The sequence below is a fragment of the Mustela erminea genome, chromosome 6 (genome assembly GCF_009829155.1).
Source record: "Mustela erminea isolate mMusErm1 chromosome 6, mMusErm1.Pri, whole genome shotgun sequence".
Taxonomy (NCBI): Eukaryota; Metazoa; Chordata; class Mammalia; order Carnivora; family Mustelidae; genus Mustela; species Mustela erminea.
Window position 1 is genome coordinate 55,229,463 of NC_045619.1, and position 23,332 is coordinate 55,252,794.

General features: G+C 41.6%; 1 protein-coding gene across 5 annotated transcripts in view; it reads left to right on the top strand.

The window, feature by feature from the left end:
- The first annotated feature begins 442 nt into the window (after positions 1–442).
- Positions 443–23,332, top strand: part of BCL2L14 (BCL2 like 14) — a 51,886-nt gene continuing 28,996 nt past the window's right edge. For 3 of the 5 annotated variants that reach the window (XM_032347328.1, XM_032347325.1, XM_032347326.1), the window contains exons 1-2: positions 17,776–17,873; positions 19,264–19,318. The gene's annotated coding sequence lies outside the window, so the exon portion shown is untranslated. Of the gene's footprint in view, positions 639–17,775; positions 17,874–19,263; positions 19,319–23,332 lie in introns of those variants that run through there. The other 2 variants (XM_032347329.1, XM_032347327.1) reach the window with 1 other exon arrangement.

Below are 23,332 nucleotides of genomic sequence, written 5' to 3' on the forward strand. Positions count from 1 at the left end.
GAAGTGGGGGATGGGAGACCTCTAACAGAACGGGTTCCCAGCGGTCACGCTGCTGCTCACACCGATCTGTCTGGGCTCACACAGCCAGGTAGCAAGCACTCTCAGCAGTGAAGCATGCAGTTGGCTCCATAAAGCCCACGGGTGCCACTTCCATGGCTTTATGGAGCCAACCCCATGAACTCCGCTTGGAATCTACCCCCGCAGGAAGGCAAGTGGAGCCGGTTTACTGTGCTGTTGTTCAAGACGCATGGAAGGCAGAAGACATGCTTCTGACCTATCTCCCATACAAACACTTGGCACGAAGAGGGCCCAGCTGAAAAAAAACAGAGAGCGACTCTGTCCACTGCGCCGAGACGGGAGAATATGGCGGAAGAAAACAAAGATGGCAGATCCGGAACCGGAAGTTCTCATCATGACCTGGGCAGCAGGTAACTGAACGCTTAGACTGTGACACAGTGATTAGCAGGCAGAAGATTGCCGGCGACAGGGCTCTCACGCAATGTGTGAACCAGCTGCTGGTTGTTGACCGCTGTGAAGCCCCCTTGAGTGGCAACAGCAGCATCTCACTTAACTGTGTCAGCGCCAACACCATGTCCCCTGGATGACAGAGAGACGTGGCGGAGGGTCATACTGTTCAGGTAGGCCCTCATCCACAGAGCACCTGCTGATGCCAGGCCCTGAGCCAAGTGCTGGGGGTACAAAAATTACTAAGACCGTGTCCGTGTCTACAAGAAACAGCCAGATCCCCCGGAGGGAAGAGGTATAGAACCCCATCAGAAAGCAGAGTGGCTTTGGTCCTTGCATCCCTCTGCCATTTACTTGCTCAACCTCAGTTCTCTCATCCATACGATGGGGACAGCAATAGCTAGCCAGCAGAATTGTCATGGAAATGGTCGCGTCCACGATTTTAAAAGCACCTAGCACGGGGTCTCACCCTAATTCAGCGACTCTCAATTGAGAGCAGAGTGCATATTAGAAACTGATGCCAGACTTGAGGAGAAATCCCTCAAGGCAAGGTTCACTCGGCTCGCTTGGCTTCGCCTCCCAGACACCCACCAGAACTTCACCCTAAGTAGGCACCCAGTTTGTTGAACAGAGTCAAAATTAGTAAACTTCCTTCTCCAGTCCTTTTGCACCTCAAACTTTATCTCCAACCAAGGGATTCACTCAGTTGTGGTTTTTATTAAGCCTCCCAAGGGGTATACCATGGAGTGAGGAGAAAAGATAGAAAAGCAAATAATTACAATACAGTAAAACAAAACAAAACAAAAAGGTTGTAATTCCAGTGCTTGCAAAGTACTTTAGGAGATAGGAAAAGAAGCAATTAACTGTCAGGGGAATCCAAGAAAGTCTCCACCATGAAAGACATACTTGAACCGGGTTTTGAAGGAAACATAGGAGTTCAAAAGTCAGAGATTTGCAAGTTATTCCAGCTTGAAGGTGGGCAGAGGTAAGGAGGTAGGTGAGGGATCTGGAAGTTTCCAGGACCAATGATTGGTACTTCCATTCATGGCAGATTCGATATGAAATATAATGAGGGGAGAGCCTAGAACAGAGGTTTTTCAACCCAGGCTGCACATCAGAAACACCTAAGGAGCTTTCAAATGGTCGTATGCCCAAAGTACCCTCCAAACCAATTAAAGCAAGATCTTTGGGACTGGAGGCCAGTTGTCAGGGATTCTTTCTTAAAGTTCCCAGAGTGGATCCCATGTGCTGCCAAGTTTCAGAACCACTAGTCTAGAAAGAAAAAAAAATAAAGATTCACAGCATCTCAAGAGGTCAGGCCCTCTTGGTGCCTCCGCAGTCCGGAACACATGCCCTCCCCCAACTGACTCCGCCACAGGGGCCAAAGACCAGCCCAAACAATAGCCTTGGGCTTCTTACTGCTGCTCCTTCTCCCCCTTCCAGCTCTGTTCTCTGAAAAAGCAGCTCTAGAAATTTGGTCCCCAGTCCAGTAGCATCTGCCTCACAAGGGAACTTGCTAAAAACACAAAATTTTTTTTACTGCACCCCAGACCTACTAAACCAGAAAGTGGGGCCCAAGAATCTGTCTTAACAAGCACCCCAGGTGATTCTGATGCATGCTGAGATATGAGAACCAATGTTCTGGAACATTGATTCCTCTGAAGCAGCAGCCAAGCAGCGTCTGGGTGTGAGTCCATGCCATGGGAGTAGGGGCGCTGGGGGATTGTTGCTGTACGTGAGGAACCTGGTGGAGTCATTGTTAAATCAGCAGAGATGCCAGGAACTGGCCTGGGTGTTATTATGTTGGTCTGGTGTCAAAGATGCCAGAGGCAGACAGCTCAGGTGGTTTTCTGTGGTACCCGGAAAAGCTTTAGGGTAGGAGGCATAGGGTTTTATTTTCTCCTTAAGCACAAAGCAGTCCTTTGAAAGCAAACTTTCAAGATATTTTAAATCAGGACTGGCAGGAAAATCCATGATGTCAATGGGCATGGACATACTATTTCCGTTTTTCCTTTGAAGGAAAGGGGCAGGTTGAGATGCCGGGGCCGGAGGGGTGGGGGGTGGGGGTTCTTATGTAGGGAAGGGTGGGAAGGAAGAAAGGGCACGGTTGGCTCACTGCTCCATCCATCTCCTCCTCCCAGGTCCCAACCAGTTGAGAATTCACAATTCTTGGGAGGAAAATAAAATAAAGGAAACAACAAAAGGAAATTAGCTCCCTGTATAGAAATGGAAATTGCCTTTCCCCTAAGGTCAGAGGGCCAGGCATAAAGGAGTACACCCAAATGACCAAGGAGGCTGGAGCCCTAATCCTAGAGTGATTTGCCCTCACAGGGTAACTCTGGTTTTTCCTGCTGGAGCCTGTCACTTCCTGAGTCTGCACTCACTTGAGGAGTCAGCAGGCTCCTTATTTACCCAGCGAACTCTAAGGACACAAGTGCCTTCTCTGCCACACAATTAAAGAGGGCAACTTCTTTGGAGCTTTTAACCATCTCCTTTCAGTCCCACTGTTCCAAGCTGAAAAGTACTGGACCTACCCGTATTTTTGTTGTTTTTGTTTTTTCCTGCTTCAGTAAATTAGGGGAAATCCCCCAGATTTGAAAAAAACTGCTAACTTTGACAAGCGTGTGTGTGGCGCCACCTTGTGGTCATAGCTCATCCAAGCAGTTTTCTTCCTGCCTTGCTTGTTAATCGGAGGCACCGGATTCCAGGCAGGTACGTATTCCGCGCTCACTGCCTGCTCAACTCTCTCATGGGATTATCAGCTACTTTGATTTGCCTTGGCTGAAAACCCCTTGTTTTCTCACAGGCACAAAAACAATATAGATAAGCGACAGAACTTTCTTTTTCTCTGAAGTAGCCAAGCATTTAAAATCTTCTAAGGTATAAATTTCTCTAATTGACAAAAGGAAACGAGAAATTTCTGGTTGTGCCTGTAAATCATGACAAAGTGTCAGGAATTCTTTCTTCCTTCCCGTGATTTTTGGGGTCCAAGCATATAGGAGAATCGAACATCCTGAGTTTCAAGTTTCTGAGGCAGTATTTTCTTTTATTGAGGTGTAATTTACATATAACATCATATTAATTTCAGGTGTACAACATAATGAGTCAATATTTGTATACCTTGCAAAATGATCACCACAGTAAGTCTGGTTAACATCTGTCACCATACATACAGTGGGGGGAAGATAAGATGGTCTGGAGAGCTGTTAGTAGTGAAACATGCTATCAACTAGACATCAGGAGAAATCAGTTCTAGGCTTGGCAGTGCTGCTAACCCACTGTGTTAACTTTAACAAGTTACTTAATCTTTGTGGACCTTCCTGCCCAAGAGTTGTTACCCTCCTCCCGGCTTTCCCCGTAAATTCCATGAATTTTTAAGACATTGCCTTCCAAATGACAGCTCTAAAAATTTAACTAATAACTTTTCTGTCTTTAATTGTGAAATGTATAAATGCCCACTGGTTCTTCTGGTCATCATGAAGCAACTGGAGTAACCACAATAAGTTTACATCCAAGACAAAGGCCAAGGCACTTGAAAGCTCCTTTTTCTATACCCAGAACATGTATGATTTCTGGAATACTTTTAGAATATTGGAGGTAACTCACAGACCCTCGTTACAACTTTCTCAGGGCTGGGGAATCCCAGTTAGGGAACAAACAGACTGGATAATCCTCAACCTGGGTAACTCGAGTTCTTACAAACTAAGACGAGGGAAGAATGGAAGGCTGTGGTGCATGTATACAGGTAGAATCTCAATTTAAGAAACATCATTAAGGGAAATTAACATTTAAGAAATGCCAGTTCTGGGTGCCTGGGTGGCTCAGCCAGGTAAGCATCTGCTTTTGGCTTAGGTCATGATCCTGGAGTCCTGGGATCGAGCCCCACATGCAGGGAGTCTGCTTCTCCCTCTCTCTTGTTCTCTCTCCCTCTCCCCTTGTTCATCCCCTCTCTCTGTTTCTCTCTTGCAAAAATAAGTAAGAACTTTAAAAAAGAAACCCCAGGTCTATGCCAGGAGTTCTAAATGGAGAATTCCCGTTAGTCCCCACAATAACCTCTAAGGTAGACTTGCTGATGAGAAAGCAGGCGCAGAAGTTAAGGAAATTGTCTTCACCACGCAACTGGGATCAGAATCATGTCTGTAAAATTTCAAAATGCATAGTCTTTCAAAATAGCCGAACTTTGATACAAAACATGGCAATTTCCAGATAGGGACCAAACACCCAAACTTAAATCACTTTGTTAAACAGATATCTGAGATACTACCATGTTTCCACAAGTTCCTATCTTCTTCAAATATAATATTTTTAGTTTAATGCTTACTGACAAACCTTTCAAATATCTATGCAATGTTAATTCTTCTTACGATACATTCTTTTATTGTAGTAAAGCCAGTCTCCTGACCTCTGCTCCATTTATCTGAAAGCAAACTGTGAAGTACTTCCATTCTACATCCTGGTGATTTTTAGGGACTTGGGCTAATGTGTTGTTTCAAGATATGAAAGCTTAGTTCTGGGATATTTTCTTCTTTTGTTCCATTGATAATTTTTTTCCACCCATTATCTCTGTTTTCTCTTTCCAAAACTCCTAACAGTTGAATATTGGACCACTTGAACAGATAGTCTAGCTGTTTTGTTTTGTTTTGTTTTTAGAGAGGGGTAGGGGCAGGGCAGAGGGAAAGGTAGAGAGAGAATCTTAAGCAGGTGCCACACCCAGTGCAGAGTCCAACACAGGGCTCCATCTCACAACCTCAAGATCGTGAACTGAGCCAGAACCAAGAGTGGGACACTTAGCTGACTGAGCCACTCAGGTACTCCAGATATTTTCCTTGAACTTTTCTCTCTGTGTTAGGGAATCTGATTCAGCTAGGAGTAAAAGAATATCCAATTAAACAGCTTAACACATTAGGGTTTGTTTTTGTTTTGTTTTGTTTTGTTTTGTTTTATTCACACAGGAAGTCAAGAGGTGGTTAGACTGGTACTATTTCAGAGGGTTACAAATCTCAGGGCAAAGATCTCTGGAACTCTCTTGGCCTCTCAGCCATGGCCACAAGATAACTGCTGCAGCTTCAGACATCACTTCTACATTCAAGGCAGAAATGAAAAGGAAAGGGAGGAAGCAGGAAGGGTGGCATGTCTAGAAATCCCCTGCAGACTTACACTTACAACTCATTGATCAGAAATGTGTCAAAATGCAAATCTAACTACAAGAAACTCTAGGAATGGAAAAGAGACAAGAGAAAAGTGGGTTGTAAAAGAGGAATGAGCCAATCCAGTGTCCTATTTTCCAAGTTTTTTTTACTATTCTATGCAAGAATTCCTCAATTCCATTTCCCAAACTCTGTTGAATTTTTTTATTTCTACCCTAATCATTTTCTTTTCTTTTCTTTTTTAAGATTTTATTTTATTCGTTTAAGATTTATTTCTTTGACAGACAGAGATCATAAGTAGGCAGAGAGGCAGGGAGAGAGAGGAGGAAGCAGGTTCCCCACTGAGCAGAGCGCCCAAAAAGAGGCACAATCCCAGGACCCTGAGATCATGACCTGAGCCGAATGGCAGAGGCTCAACCCACTGAGCCACCCAGACACCCCAAGATTTTATTTTGAAGTAGTCTATACACCCACCATGGGTCTCAAACTCACAACCCCAAGATCAGGAGTCACATGCTCCAACAACTGAGCCAGCCAGACATCCCTGATCATTTTAATCTTTTTCATTCTTGTGTTTTCTGCTTTTCTCTGTTTTTGTCTGTTTTATCGGCATCCATTCTTGTTTCATGGCTGCAATATCATCTCATCTCTCTAAAGATACTTATAATTTTTCTTTAAAATTTTTGCCCCTTCCTTACAACATTTCCTTTTTCTTCTAATTGATAGTCTTCCCATACCTACACTTCATTCTCAGTCTTTTATTTCGATGGTGTCTCTCAAAAGTCTGATGATCCTTGGCTTAAAAATGAGACACCAGGTAGTTGTGTGGAAAGGCTGTGTGGTTGGATCAGATTTGTCACCTGGTGGCCAGAAGCGTGATCAGGTGTTGAGTCATTCTGTCATTAGAACATACACACCTCCCTCCTAATTGTCATTATGTGTGAGTATTTACTCTGGAGCCATCGAATTTTTCCATGGACTTCTCGCTCTGATCTCCAGCATGATGGGCTTGGTGAACTAGGTCTGTGTAGTAAGCCTGGCATGACAGTGGGAACAGAGTGATGATAGGGACCAGCTGTGATGGACCAGCTGGCATGGCCCAGAGCCACTGACTCTGGTCAGTTTCTTCAGAGAAGGAATTCCCTGATCTACAGTGATTAGAGAGAGGTTGTCCCACAATGGTGTGGGTCAGAGGCATAATATGTTCATCTCCCTCTTCTCGAGTCCATGACTCATCCTTGCTCCTTCCACTTGGCTAGTACCTCCAATTCCAGAACCCTTCAAGGAGCTCTAGGCAACAAATCTCTTGCTGCTCATCAATCTTCATTTCCACAGGCACTTGGGTTTCAGCCATTTCTATCTACTAAGTTGGTTACTATCCTTCAAAACACCTTTTGTCTCCCAGGTGTGAATACATCTCTTCTCTACTCCTATTTCCCCTCCAATTCTCTTCGTCTTTATGGGTTTAAGCCACTTTATTTTTTTTTTTTCCACTGTAACTTTGGATGGAGAAAGAAAGATGGAGATGGAGCTCAGATAAACGTATGTTTAAAGTCTACATATATATTTTTCAATTTCCTCAATTTCATAATACTTTTCCCCCCAAAAAAACACCTCATAACTATTTTATTATAAATGCGGCACCTGCCTTCAGTAAGAATATGCCTTAATTGGGGTGCCTGGGTGGCTCAGTCATTAAGCATCTACCTTCAGCTCTGGTAGTGATCCCAAGGTCCGGGGATTCTGCTCAGCAGGAAGCCTCTCTCCCACTCTCCCTGCTTATGTTCTCTCTCTTGCTCTGTCTCTTCCTGTCAAATAAGTAAATAAAATAAATTTTTTTTAAAAGAATATACTTTAGCAAGTTTATAAATATGTGCTAAATTTTAGACATTTGATAAACATTATCCTGAAAACCCACATTTGGTTGGTAGTCCCTATGGATTCTCCAAAGTAAATATAAAGAGAAAGAAGGTAAAACAAATCCGAATTGTGTTTGTGTTCTGTAAGTCACAGGGTTTTAAGGAGTAAATCCAGATCTTCCAATATTATAAGATCTGGAGGGTCAGGGTAAAGTGAGCTAGGCTTGTACATTAAAGAACTAGTTGAATACCTACAAAAAAAACTGATTGCTAAAGGAAACCAAATTGTGAAAATGTATAAACAACCTCATGATAATTATAAAGAGAAAAATGCATTTTCAAAAGTTAAGAGACATTGAGAAAAAAAGATCTAGCCTAACCATAAGGAAAAAATTAATGCACCTAGGGCTTATCTCATAAGAGAGAAAGACACCAGCAGGGTCATTGGCACAGCAATGAGCCAGAGCTAGGACTCACTGGCCTGTGTAGGATCCATTTAACAGTGATGTTTCAAGCTGCTTGTGCTCTCAGTCTCTCCAGATCTCTACCTGGCATTTGGAAACAAGGCTGACCTCGGACTGAACAAATTCCTGGTACAGACCATGGAAGGAGCCTGGGCTTTCTTCTCCACCTGGCAGTAAAGAGAAGCCCCTCTTTTTCCTGCTGAGGAGGCCTACTGGAGGGTCTGGATTTTTCACCATCACCCAGATTTATAAAATCACCTCCACCATGGTGTCAGTGGAAACTATACAGGAATTCCTCAACCCATGGACATAACAAAAGAAACAAAAGATCATATATCCATGACGTCCGAGTCCCAGGAGGAGAGAAGGAAGAAGGCAGAGAGAAAATAAAGAATTATCACAGAAATAAGGGTTGAAAACTTCCCCAATTTGCCGAGACGTAAACCTATAGTTTCAAAAAGCCGCGCAAACCACAAACAAGACAAATCCAAAGAAATGTGCACCCAGACACATCATAGCCAAATTTTTGAAAACTGAAAACAAGGGAAAATTCTTGAAATCAGCCAGAGAAAAACAGAGGCAAAACAATTAGAATGGCAGACTTCTTACCAGAAACCGTTTTTTTTTTTGCTATAATAAGCAAAAAAAATGAGGTGGTGAAATATTTTTCAAGTGGCGAAGGACTAGAACTGTTAATCCAAAATCCTATACCTCCAAAAAATATTCTTCTAGAATTAAGGAGAAATCAAGATATTCTCAGATGAAGGAAAACTAAGAAAATTTGTTACCAATAGAACTATCCTAAAACAATGTTGGAATGAAATTCTCTAAATAGAAAGGAAACAAGAGAAAGAAACTTGGAATACCATGAAGCAAGGAACAGAGTATATAATAAGCAAAAATATGGACAAATGCAATAGTCTTTCCTTCTCCTTTTGAGTTTTCAAAATTATGTTTGATGGTTGAAGCAAAATTTATAACACAGATGTAGTTCTTAATGTGTGTAGAGGAAATATTTAAGATAATTTTTAAAAAGAAAAGAAACAGATGTGAAGAGTAAAAAGGTTTCTATGCTTCAAACTGGTAAAATGATACCAGTTGACCATGATAAGTTGTGTATATATAGTATAATACCTAGAGCAACCACTGAAAAGGCTATACAAAGAGATAGATTCAAAAATGCTATAGATAAATCAATATGGAAAAATGTTCAACTCACCCAAAAGAAGGGAGAAAAAAGTAAACAGAGAAACAAAAATCAAAGAACAAATAAAAAACAAAAATAAATACATTAAATACAACTGGTTAAAACAGATCAGCTAAAAGACAAAGGTTGCAGAGTGGATTTTAAAATATGATGTGCCCTAATGATTTACTATATGCTGGCTAATTGAACATAATAATAAAACAAAATAAAATACGACCTGCTTAACTGTATTTGCTATATACAACAAATTCACTTCAAATAATGATATAGATAAATATCAGTATCTACATAATAACTTAGATGAAAGTAAAAGGATGGGGAAATATATGTCATGCAAGCATTAATAAAAGGAAAGCAAGATGGGCTATATTAATATCAGATAAAGTAGACTTCAGAGCAAAGAAAATTACCAGAGACAGAAAGGGACTTTATAAAATGATAAAAAAAAAAAAAGTCAATCCACTCAGAAGTCATAGCAATTCTGTTTATGCAGCAAAAAAACAGAGATGCAAAATACGTGAAGAAGAAACTGATAGAAGAAATAGACAAATTCACGATTGTGGCTGGAAACTCCAGCATTTCTAAACAATTGATATAACAACTAAAGTAAATATCAGTAGGGTGTAGAAGAACTCTCCAACATTAGCCAATGTAGAATACCTGACCTGACTGCAGAACATATATTCTAATACACATTCTTTTCAAATGCCCAATAAACACATACCAAGATAAATCATATATTGGACAAAAAAAAAAGAACCTCAACAAATTTAAAGGAACTATAAAAAATGGAACAAAGCTAAAAATCAGCAACAGAAAGATATTAGGAAAATATCTAAATACTTGGAAACTAAACAACACACTTCTGAATAATTCATGGATCAAAGAAGTCTCAGCCACATATTGCATTGGTCTCCTTGGTCAGCAGGGAGCCAGCTTCTCCCTTTCACTCTGCCTGCCACTCTGCCTTCTTGTGCACTCTCTCTCTCTGTGTCACATAAATAAATAAAATCTTAAATTAAAAAAAAAAGTCTCAAGAGAAATCAAAAAAGTACATTTAACCGGTTGAAAATGAAAATGTAATACATTGGGCACCTGGGTGGCTCAGTTGTTAAATCTGCCTTCATCTCGGGTCATGATTCCAAGGTCTCCAGATCAAGTCCTGCTTTGGGGAGTCTGCTTCTCCCTCTGACCTTGATCCCACTCATGCTCACTCACTTTCTCTCTAATAAATAAATGAAATCTCTTAAAAACAAAAGAAAAAGAAAGAAAGAAAGACAGTAAAGCAGTGTTAAGAGAAAAATGTATAGCGCTAAATGCATACATTAGAAAAGAAGAAAAGTCTCGAGTCAGTAATATAAGCTCCCACCTCAAGGACTTAGATAAAAGAAAAGGCAAAATATACTCAAAGCAAGCAGAAGGAAGGAAATATAAAGACAAGGGCAAAAATCAATAAAATTGAAAACAATGGAGAAAATCAAAAGAGTTGGTTCTTTGAAAAGATCAATAAAATTGACTAACTTTAACAAGACTAACAAAGAAAAAGAGGGAGAAGACACAAATTACCAATATTGGGAATGAAACAGGAGCTATCACTATGCCCCCTGCGGACATCAAAAGGATAATAAGGGAATTCTGCAAACAATCTTACGTACCTAAAATTTGACAACTTAGGTGAAATAGACCAGTTCCTAAACACACACAGACACACGTACACACACACGCACACACACACTACCCCAACTCACCCAAAATTAAACAGGCCATGTGAATAACCACAAGACTATAAGGAAATTGAATTAATATTTTTAAAATTTAAAAAAAAATCCCTAGGCCCAAATGGTTTCACTAAACAATTCTACTAAATATTTAAAGAATTAATGCTGGGGGTCTGAGTGTCTCAGTTGGTTAAACATCTGACTTCTGCTCAGGTCATGATCTCAGGGTCCTAGGATTGAGCCCTGCATCAGACTCCCCACACAGTGGGAAATATGCTTGTCCCTGTCCCTCTATCCTTCCCCTGCTTGTGCTCTCTGTCTCTCTCTCAATTAAGTAAATAAAATCTTAAAAAAAAAAAAAAAAGAATTCATGCCAATTCTACACAATCTCTTCAGAATATAGAAGAGGAAGAAACACTTCCCAATTTGTCTGATTTATGCCAAAAACAGACCAAGGAAGAAAACTATAGAGCAATATTCCTCTTGAGTATAGTTATAAAATCCTTAACAAAATATTATCAAATAGAATTCAGCAATACATAAAAAGAATTATACACCATAATCAAATGAGGTGTTTTTTTTTAAGATTTTTATTTATTTATATATTTGACAGAGAGAGAGATCACAAGTAGGCAGAGAGGCAGGCAGAGAGAGGAAGGGAAGCAGGCTCCCCGCTGAGCAGAGAGCCCGATGTGGGGCTTGATCCCAGGACCCTGGGATCCTGACCTGAGTCAAATGAGTTTTATCCTAGGAACAGAAGGCTCTTTCAGCAACATCTGGGTGGCTTAGTCAGTTGGGCGTCTGCCTTTGGCTCTGGTCATGATCACAGGGTTCCTGATCAAGCCCCGTGTCAGGCTCCCTGTTCAGTGAGGAGTCTGCTTCTCCTTCTTCTCTCCCTATATCTCTCCCCCGGCTCATGTTCGCTCCCTTTCCCCCCACCATCAAATAAAAAAAATTTTTTTAATGCTTTTTCAATATTCAAAAGTTAATATGTATAATTAACCATATCAACAACTGTGGAAGAAAAATTACATTATCAATTGACGCAGAAAAGACATTTGACAAATTTCAACATCTATTCAAGATAAAAATATTTAGAAAAAATGTGAATAAAAGGGAAACTCCTCAATTTGATAAGAGCATTTGCAAATAGCCCACAGCAAAATTATACTTAATGGTAAAAAACTGAACGCTTTCCCCTCCCAAGATAGGAATAAGACAAGGATATTCACTCTCATCACTTATTCAACATGATGCTACAAGTTCTACTCTGTGCAATAAGCCCTGGATCGGGCTCTCTGCTGAGCAGGGAACCTGCTTCTTCCTCTCTCTTTCTCTCTCTCTGTCTGTCTTTCTGCCTACTTGTGATCTCTGTCCGTTAAAAAAATAAATAAAATCTTAAAAAAAAAAAAAAAAGATAAAAAGACAAGGTACAGGAACATCAGTGTGTCTCAGTCTGTTAAGTGTCTGATTCTTGATCTCAGCTCAGGCCTTGACCTAAGTATCATTGGGTCCCAGAGTTTCAGCTAGTTATCAAACCATTGAACACCTACAAACTCAACAAGCAATCAAAGAGAAGAAGAGCAGCAATTCTAGGAACCGAAAAGCAATCACTTTCTGGACGGTCAGACGTGTGGAGAAGTGAATCCGAGGCAACATATGGGAAGAGAGACCATGGTGGGAGGGGCTGGCTCCTGGCAAGTGGTAGAGCAGTGGAGCACAAAATCAGAAATTTTATAAGTCAGCTCTACTGAGGGACATTGCTCCAGAGGATAAGCCTGGGTGGAACCCTCATGGAGACAGTGTGGTTTTAGGACCCACGGGGTCACAGAAGGATCAGGGGTGTCTGAGTGTAGCAGAGCTTACAGGTATCAGAGCAGGGAAACCTGCTATAGAGATGGAGCTAAGGGGTGAGCACTCAGCTCTGAGTTACCTTAAACCATGATCCACAGTGTTATCAGGCTACTGCTCTTTGAGCAGGGACCCCACAAATGGCAGATCTGGAGAGACTCACCTTCCTTCTCTGATGCAGGGATCTGCTGAGTTTGGAGACTCCAAATGGGGCCCTGTGCCAGAGACAGAAATGCTCAGTCACAGGCCAGGTGAGCTTGGAGTGCAGCCAGAGACCAGGGAGACAGGAAGGATTGACTGCTTTTCTCCGAGGGTGTACAGAGGAGTACAGCCCCAAGCTCTCGGCTCCTCCGGCCAGAGATTGGGAGGCCACCATTTTCATTCCCGTCCTCCAAAGCTCTATGGAAAGCGTTCAGGGAACAAAAGCTCCTGATGGTGAACTCGAGCAGATTATTTAGCCTGGCCCCTGTCAAGGGCGGTGCAATTCTGCCTCAGGCAAAGACATTTGAGAATCATGGCAACAGGCCCCGTCCCCAGAAGATCAGCAAGTAGATCCAACCAAGTCCGAGTTTACTGATCAATGAGAACTGCAGAGATCCAGAGCTAGGGGAAAGCAACACATAGAATTCATGGCTTTTTTCCCATGATTCTTTAGTCTTTCAAAGTTAAATTTTTTAATTTTATTTTTTTCTTATTCTTTTTTTATTCTTCCTCTTTCTTACTTTAACATTTTTTAACTATTTTATCTTATCAATACCTTTTTTATAATCTTTTAGAATTTTCATTGTTATAGTCATATTCTATACCATCATTGTATTTAACCCTATTTTTTGTATACATATAGAGTTTTCTTTCTTTAAAATTTTGGGATACAGTTTCTTCTAAAAGATCAAAATATACCCTAAATGGAGCACATGGCTTTGTTCTAATCTACAGCCTGATTGTATTCTTTCCTCTTTTTTTTTTAATCTTCTCTCAACCAACTTCTCATCTTACCAATTTCTTTTTTAGAATCTTTTTAAATTTTCATCTTTACAGTCATATTCCATCCCTTCATCGTGTTTACCCTTATTTTTGTGTATATATTTCTTTAAAATTTTGGGAGGCAGTTTCTTATAACAGACTAAAATACACCCAAAATATCAATTGTGTGGCTCTGTTCTATTCATGTATACATGAATAGATATACATATATATGTGTGTGTATATACCATATATATGTATATATACACATGTGTATATATACACACATATACATATATACACATGTATGTATATACATACATACATGTGTGTGTGTGTATATATATATATATATATATATATATATAGTCAACTAATCTTCAACAAAGCAGGAAAGAATGTCCAATGGAAAAAAGACAGTCTCTTCCTCAAATGGTGGGAAAACTGGACAGCCACATGCAGAAGAATGAAACTGGACCATTTCCTTACACCATACACAAAAACAGACTCAAATAAAAGGCCTCCGTGTGAGCCAGGAATCCATCAAAATTCTTGAAGAAAACACAGGCAGCAACCTCTTTGACCTCAGCCACAGCAACTTTTTCCTAGAGACATCCCCAGAGTCAAGGGAAGCAAGGGCAAAAATGAACTATTGGGACTCCATCAAGGCAAAAAGCCTTTGCACAGCAAAGTAACAGTCAACAAAACAAAACAAAACAAAAGACAACTGTCAGAATGGAAGAAGATATTTTCAAATGATATCTCAGATAAAGGGCTAGTATCCAAAATCTATAAAGAAATTATCAAACCCAACACCTAATGAACAAATAATCTGATCAAGAAATGGGCAGAAAACATGAACAGACATTTCTGCAAAGAAGACCTCCAGATGGCCAACAGATACATGAAAAAGTGCTCCACATCATTCAGCATCAGGGAAATACAAATCAAAACCACAGTGAGATACCACCTCACACCAGTCAGAATGGCTAAAATTAACAAGTCAGGAAATGACAGGTGTTGGCAAGAATGTAGAAAAAGGGGAACTCTCCTACACTGTTGGTGGGAATGCAAGCTGGTGCAGCTCTAGAAAACAGTATGGAGGTTCACAAAAAGTTGAAAATAGAGCTACCCTATGACCCAGCAATCACACTACAGGGTATTTACCCTAAAGATACAAATGTAGGGATCCAAAGGGGCAGAGGCACCCCAATATTTATAGTAGCAATGTCTATAATAGCCAAACTATGGACAGAACCTAAATGTCCATCAACAGATGAATGATAAAGAAGCTGTGATTATACACACACACACACATATGTGTATGTATGTATGTATGTATATGTATATATATGTATGTATGTGTGTGTGTATATATATACACACACACACATATAGATATAGATACTATGCAGCCATCAAAAGAAACAAAATCTTGCCATTTGCAATGACATGAGTGGTATTATGGTATTATGGTATATATAGGGTATATATGGTATATATATATGGTATATATACTCTCTCTCTCTCTCTATATATATATATATATAAAATATAGGGTATTATGCTAAGTGAAATAAGTCAGTCAGAGAAAGATAATTATCATATGATCTCTCTGATATGAGAGATTTGAGAGGCAAGATGGGGGGTCATGGGGGAAGGGAGGGGAAAAAAAAGAAACAAGATGGGACCAGGAGGTAGACAAACCATAAGAGACTCTTAATCTCAGGAAACAAACTGAGGGTTGCTGAGGAGGGGGATGGGGTGGCTGAGTGATGGACATTGGGGAGGGTATGTGCTATGGTGAGTGCTGTGTATTATGTAAGACTGATGATTCATAGATCTGTACCCCTGAAGCTAATAATACATTTTATGTGAATTTTTTTAAAAAGAACTCTCAAAATTCAACAGTAAAAAAAAAAACAAACAATCCAGTTGGAACACACACAAAACACATGAAGAGACCTATCACCAAAGTAGATATAGAGATGACAAATAAACACTTCATTATTAGACATTAGAGAAATATGCATTAAAACCACTATGAAAAATGATCCCATACCCACCAGAATGGCTAAAATAAAAAGTAATGACAATACCAAATTCTGACAAAGATGCGGAGAAAATGGACTGCTAATATATTGCTGGTGGTGATATAAAATGGTAGGATTTGGCAGGTGTTTTTTTTTTTGTTTGTTTTTTTATTTTCAAACTAAAATGCCATTATAACCTAGAAATTTAGCTCCTGGGCATTTATATCAGAGATATGAAGACATATTTACACAAAAATCTGTACACCAATATTTGTAGCAGCTTTATTCATAATAATTCCACATTAGAAACCACCCAGATGTCCTTCAGCAGATGAATGATTAAACAAATGTAGTCCACCCAGACCTTGGAACACTACTCAGTAGTAAAAGGTAATAAACTATCAACAGATGTGGTAACATAGGTAAAGCTCCAGTGAATTATGCTGAGTGAAAAAAAATCCAGTTCCAAAAGGTTACATATTGCATGATTTCATTCATGTAACATTCTTGAAATGCCAAAATGATAGAAACAGGATAGAATAGGTGTGGCCAGGGGTTATGGAGGGAGTAGGACCCAGAGGGAAGGGGATGTGGCTATAAATGACAACATGAAAGATCCTTATAATGATCAAGGTATTTTGTATCTTGACTCTATCAATGTCAATATCCTTGTTAGGATACTATACTATAGTTTTGCATGATGTCACCATTGAGGATAAAGGGTGCATGGAATCTTTACTATTTCTTTTTATTAAAAGATTTTATTTTATTTATTTTTTATATTTTCTGGTTTTTTAAGTAATTTCTACACCCAGCGTGAGGCTTAAACTCACAATCCCAAGATCAAGAGTCACATCCTCCACCAACTGAGCCAGCCAGGGGCCCTGGGATCTTTATCATTTCTTACAAGTGCATGGAAATCTACATTTATCTCAAAATTAAAAGTTTAGTTTTTCAAAACAAGAACCAAAAAAGCCTTATTTTTCATAAGTTTTCAAGGTTCAGCTAATATAGACCAGGTGGCTCTATTGATCTTGGCTGGCCTTCCGTGTGTGTGTGTGTGTGTGTGTAGGGGTTTAGGGGATCGAGGCTAGGCTCCTCTGTGCCAGCTGGAGAACTCGACTCTGTTCCATATATCTCTCATCCTCAGTGGGCAGGCCTGAATATATTCTCATGGCTACTGAACAGTACCTAAGAAAGCAAGCTCTAATGGACAAACCTCCCTCAAGCCTGGGCTTCAGTCTTGGCTTTGACATTGTAAAGGCTTAGCCTTACAACTTAGCCCAGAATCGAAGGCAAGGCAGATCATTCTAGTCATGATGGAAAGACACCACAAGGCCACAGGCATTGGCACCAGGAGAGAGGAGCAGCTAGGGCCATGAAGGACTCTACCCCACCATCCAGGATCACCTCCAGGACAGAAACCACCCCTGGCCACTCTTTCCTCTTCTGGGCAGTCTGTGGCTATTCTCTGTTGTTTCCAGGGCCTTACGGATCTCAGTGTTTCTTGGCCAAAGAGAGGTCACTGGGGAAGAGAATATACAACCTTTAAGACCTTCGTGCACTGACAGTCTGCCTCGACACGTACCACTCCCACGTGCCTCCACCTTTCCCAGCCTCAGTCTTTACTTTCTCCACCACCTGCACCTGATTCTCTTCCCACTATATCTTCTAGAATCCTGTGCCTTTCCTAGCACTCACCAGACTTTATTTTACTAGAATCCCTGTCCAAAGTCACCAAGATCAGTTCTTTCAGCCTCCCATTTCCTCATTTGTAAGACGGATAATAGCAGTACCTATGCGGCTCCATTGGTGTTGATGCGAGGATGAAACAATGTAATTCACAGAATGAGTTTACCCTGCTTGCTGCGTAGTAATTCCTCAATAAATGGCAGTGGCTTTATTTTCTTTTAAGATGGAAGCAAGGGGCGTGCTTAGTCTAACTGTAGGCCGTTAAAAGCATCCCAGCATTCCGAGTGAGAACTCTGAAAATACTTCCCCATGGAAACACCATTCTACATCGTCACTATATTCTGTCTGACTATTATTACCCCTAACAATTCTATGGTCCTGGTGTTTTAGCTTTAATCCTGCACGTTCAACGGGCTCTCCTGGACGGGCCTGGCAAACTAATCACCATGAGGAACATTACTGCAGGGGGAAAATGTGAGTTCCAAACAAGGCCCTTACAAACGAACTTTGGAAATAGAACCCACTCTTAAGTTTGGTATTGCCTAGAAATGAATGTTACGCAGGCAGATACTTTGAGACTGTAAATGAATCAGGCTGATGAACAGCAGATATTCTACTGACCTGGGCTCTCTGAGCAAGAGCCTTATGAATGAGGCTAGATGGCAGAAGAGCTCACAGCCAAGGGTAGGAAGCAAAACTGTGTTGTAAAGAAAACCAGGTAGACCTTAGGGGAGGGGACCTAATGGGATGTCACAATCAATACCTGCAACAGTTAGGGAGACATCTTGGAAAGGAGGCTCAAAAACGGGGAAAACAGGGACCTGAGAGCAACACCAGAGGGGTACCTACTAAATGTTGAGAAGCCTATGAAAATCAAAAGATTGTAGCCAGAAGCTTACAGAAGTCTATCCAGGACCCAGACAGGAAAGAAATAGCTAGGACCATAATTTGAAAATGTAATGGAATGGCAAGAAGAAACAGAAAAACTATACCTTCAAGTCTAAAAGCCCAGAAGGGACGGGTTTGGGGCCTCCAGGTGGAAGGGCTTGTTACGTTTTGAATAATGCAGTGACCCAAAACTAAGCTGCAAGGTTTCAAGATACAACCAGGAGACACTCAGGACTTTTCACTGTAGTAAATGTTCAGCATGAAGTTGACCTTCTGAGTGCATGGGACAGCAGTGAGCAGGACAGGAAAACGCAATGGAAGGGATATTGCAAGAAACACAGCAAGTGAGGAGAGGAGCTGGCTTTTCGTGGAGATAGTCTCCTTTAGCACACCGGGCTCATGAGAGCCAAGAAGGCACCTGAGTGCCATCCCTGAACCCAGGTCTGCCAGGCTCGGTCTCAAACCAGTGAGTGCACCAGGCACCCCTCCCATCTGCTGTGTCTGGGACTCCACGTGGATGGACCCTAACGCGGCACCAAGATCTTTATTGTTGCTGAAACGCAGCTAGCTAACAAGGAAACTCAGGGATGTAGCCTATATTCCTGCCTACTGCATCCCTGACAGTGGGATCCCTCTCTTTGAATAAGTTCACTGATGGGCTCTCACTTCTCATGAGACTCCCATGTCCTCGTTAAAGCACTGTCATGTGCAGAATTCTCTCCAATCAGCTGGATCATATCTGCCCTCTGGTGACTCCCAGCCCCCAGTCCTCATTCTGCTCTCCGGGGCTAAGTAGTTAAATCTAATCCTCCCTCCCCCTGAGACCGAGTTCCATTCTCCTTAAATCGTCACCCTTCTAGGATAAATGGTCCACATTACACAACCTTAATGACTAAGTTGATGAGCATTTCCTGATGGTCTTGATGTGAGCAGAGCTCAGGGCCCATGCTGAGTAAGTTGTCTCTTTGCTCTTCAGGTCAACAAGATGAACACAGAAGCATGGATAATGAACTCTAAAACAAAGAAGACTGGTAAGTATCATTTAAAAATGTTCAGAACTTGCTATGGTGTAGCTCTGGGGAAAGCGTAGACTAGTTCTCATTGGGGGATCTGAAGAGGCCTCTAAGAAGTGGGATTTGAGCTGAGACTTGAAAGATTTTGGCAAGCAAATGCACGGAAGGAGGCAGGTGGGGAGTGAACTGAACAGAGGACATGGGCTGGAGGACCCTGGTCCTTAATTTCCTACTTGATCTTGAGCATATTTAAAATGAGGGCCCTAGGGGCACCTGGGTGGCTCAGGCGCAAAGCGTCTGCCTTCGGTTCAGGTCATGATCCCAGGGTCCTGGGATGGAGCCCCACGTCGGGCTCCCTGCTCAGCAGGAAGCTTGCTTCTCCCTCTCCCACTCCCCCTGCTTGTGTTCCCTCTCTTGCTGTGTCTCTCTCTGTCATATAAATAAATAAACATCTTTAAAATATATATAAAAAATAAAATAAGATAAAATAAGATAAACTAAATGATCTCTAGTGTGTAGTGATAGAGACCCCAAAGGTCTGAGTCAGAACATTCCAACTCAGGCAAGAATCCAAAAGTATGATCCCTGCTCATATTAAGGGAGTGGTGTGAGTGTTTGGAACAGGTGGCGGAGGGGGATAAGAGGAGGATCCTTCCTTCACTGTTCTTCCTGTCACACTGATACAGCACCCTTCACCATCCTGACCATGTCATTTTGGGACACTGACAATGTCCTTCTTAGAATAGCACTTGCTATGAGCCAGACGCCTTTGGAAGCATCATATATTTACACTTACATCCCACTGAATCCTCAGAACAACCCTCTGAGATAAGTACAAATTTGATCCTTCCCATTTTACAGATGAGAAAACAGAGGCACCGAGAGATTAAATACCTTGCCCAAAGTTCCTTGAGCAAGTTTTACAGCAAAGCCGGGATTTGAACTTAGGGAATCTGGCTTCTGCTTTACTTTTCCAATAAAAACAACAAGAGCAGAATGGGGCGCAGCCCTGTAGGCATGCTCTGCCTCACGGGGGGAGAGGTCTATGACACTGTCTCTCCTCACGCATTCCCATTACTCGGCCTAAGACAACACCAGCTTTCTCGGCAGCCGTGGCACTTCAGTGATTCATGCTGAGTGGGCAGTTCCCTAAAGCCCCTAAAACACTTTGAACAGCAGGTGCTCCCAAACCAGGTCAGTCCCATTCTGCTTCCGCACAGTTGGTTAGTTATCCCAAACGCTGGGTTTTCCTTTAAGCCCTATGATAGACTAGGTCTTAGCTCATAGTTTCACCCGACATAATTCTGAAACACCATATGTTAGCCGACGTTCTCTCTCCCAGCTTAGTAATAATATAACATGAATGGCTACGGGTCAATGGAGCATTCCTTAACTGAATGTTTTTCTGATGGTATCTTCTATGATCATTTAATCTTTACATGAAGTCTTTTATGACTGTTGTTACTGCTATTCCCATTTAAGGGGACAGAAAATCAAGGCTAGTGAAGTTAGGAACCTTACTCGACGCCCAGTTAGGAAGTGACGGACCCAAGGTTCATATCCAGGATTGTCCAATTCTGGAGCCAGAACTCATCCATATGCTTTCTCACCTCTTTGCATTGTCCATAAGCTTACCATTATCTAAGTCGATCACAAAGAAATGTCAAACAGAATCAAGGACATAACTCAGAGGGAAATCCCATCCCTCCAGACACATATAAACCAATTACCCATGTAGTCATACAGAGAGGGAGGCATTTTTTACATATCGTATAGAAAGGCCAGAGAAGTGCAGCAGTTTGCCCGAGCTCACACACCAAGGGAATAAAGGAGATGGGAAAGAAAACAATCCAGAGAGCTCAGACCCTTCATTCCATCAGCACACACTTGGAGTGGAAATGAGTAGAAATAAACCCAGAAAGTTTTGTGATTGCAGCATTCTAGACTGCAATTCTCCAACTTGTTCACATGCATCTCACGACAATCTTTATCAAAATCCTTGCCTGAGTGAGCGGGCACTTTACCAAACACAACCCCTGACCCACGGGAGATGGGATGAGTTGGCCATGACCAACTCTCAGTGAACACTCGGAACCCCGCATTCTAACAGTTCGTAAATCATCTGTTTACTACTGTGGTGTAGGATTTTTTTTTTCTTTTGAAGATTTTTATTTATTTATTTGACAGAGAGAGAGAGACACACACACTGAGAGAGGGAACACAGAGAGAGTAGCAGAAGGAGAGGCAGGTTTCCCGTTGAGCAGGGAGCCTGATATGGGGCTCAATCCCAGGACCCTGGGATCTTGACCTGAGCTGAAGGCAGACACTTAGCTGACTGAACCACTCAGGTGCCCCAACTTTTGTCATAAATATTTTCAAGAACTTCAGGGCAGGCTGGCACTCCAGGCCTATACCACTCCTTTGTATTTGCTTTTTGTCCTAGCCACTGACAAAGATTCTGTTCTTGACTGAACCCCAGCCAGGCTCCTCTGGCCCAAAGAGGCCCCATCCTTGGGCATGTTCCCCAAGAGCCCAGTTTTACAAGAATCCTGCCAAGTTGGTTTAGCCAGAATCCCCCACCCTTGATATCTGACCAGATCCTTCATTTCCAACCATGCCCCAGGGAACGTCTGGCCACCCTGGCCTGCCTCCAGCAAGAATCCTATCAGGTTGGTTTAGCCAGATTCCCCTCCTTATCCCTGATTCTTCTTCTTGCAATTTTCTATCCACTGACCCCTCCACCCTGCTCCTTGGCTAGGAAGTCCCACTATTCCCAGCCAGATTCAAAGCTAAGCCCAGTCCCCCTCTCCTACTGCAAAACCTCAACGCAGGGTCCCTCTACCTAGTCCTGAATATTGTCTACCTTGTCATTTTAACAAGTGACAGAGTAGCTTTTTAACAATAACTCCTTTGGGTACCTTTTGCATGTGTTCTTTTAAAGTGAGAGCTCATGCAAGAACTTCCATTCAGCCTCAGAATCAAATGTCTTGTCTTGGCTTCCTTCTCCAGATGACTCCCTTCTACTTCCTACCTAATAAGAGGCAGAATCAGGATTCAGCTCCAACCTATTAGCCTATACAGCCAGAGCCCTTATGATACTGTCTTATTTCTAAATGGGTCAATAAATCTGTTAAAAACAGTCAATGCTAACACCTTGAGATCTCTATCCAAATGCCTCTCAATGAATTAGACAATCAAAGAAGAGTCTGACGGAAACATGAGGTGCAGAGAATGAATTGATTTAACCAATGTTAGGAGATAATTTCTTCCAAGGTAAAAAAAAAAAAAAAAAAAAACCTGGGTAAAGTGGTAAGGACAGCTTGTAAACAGTAGAATACTACTGCCATGGGGAAAAGAGTCCAGTGTGAGCTGTACTAAACTTGGATTTGCTCAGGGATGAATGGGTATTTCAAAGGGAGAATGAGAGCCAGTGAGCTGCAGAGAGTGAAAAATTTCAAAACAGACTGAGAGCTGGGTCCATGCAAAACCATCTGGGTTGGTTGGGCTCTAACCCTCCCACAGAGACAGCAGACAGGGGCCCTGTGCTCAGGTGTTGGCTGGAAAAAACAGTAAGTTCTTTTGTGATTCTTGAGTTTGCTGGGCAAGCACACTAAGGGAGCTTAGCTAGGCCACTGTAGGGTACGGATGAGGCCATGTGCTCTTGGAAATTATGTTAGAGCTCCATTCAAGTCTTTACGGGCCAAGGTGGAGGCTTAGTCAATAAAGAGCTCAGAATGAGTCTGGTTAGATTATGGTCAAAGAGAACCTTTGTCAACTCCTACATAATAAAAAAGAACATGTCAAATATTGTATTTACCTTATTAATGGAGGGTGGAACTGATATAATATTACAACCAGTTCAAGGGAGAACTCAAACTGTGCCCCATTTATAGTCAGCTAAGGAATACTGGAATCAATGACAAACAGAGGCAAACTGGAAAAACAGGTCAATACCCTCGGACAATCAAGAGCCCCATTCCTCTGGGAAACCATCTGCATTTTAATGGAAAGAACACTTTGCTGTTACTATCA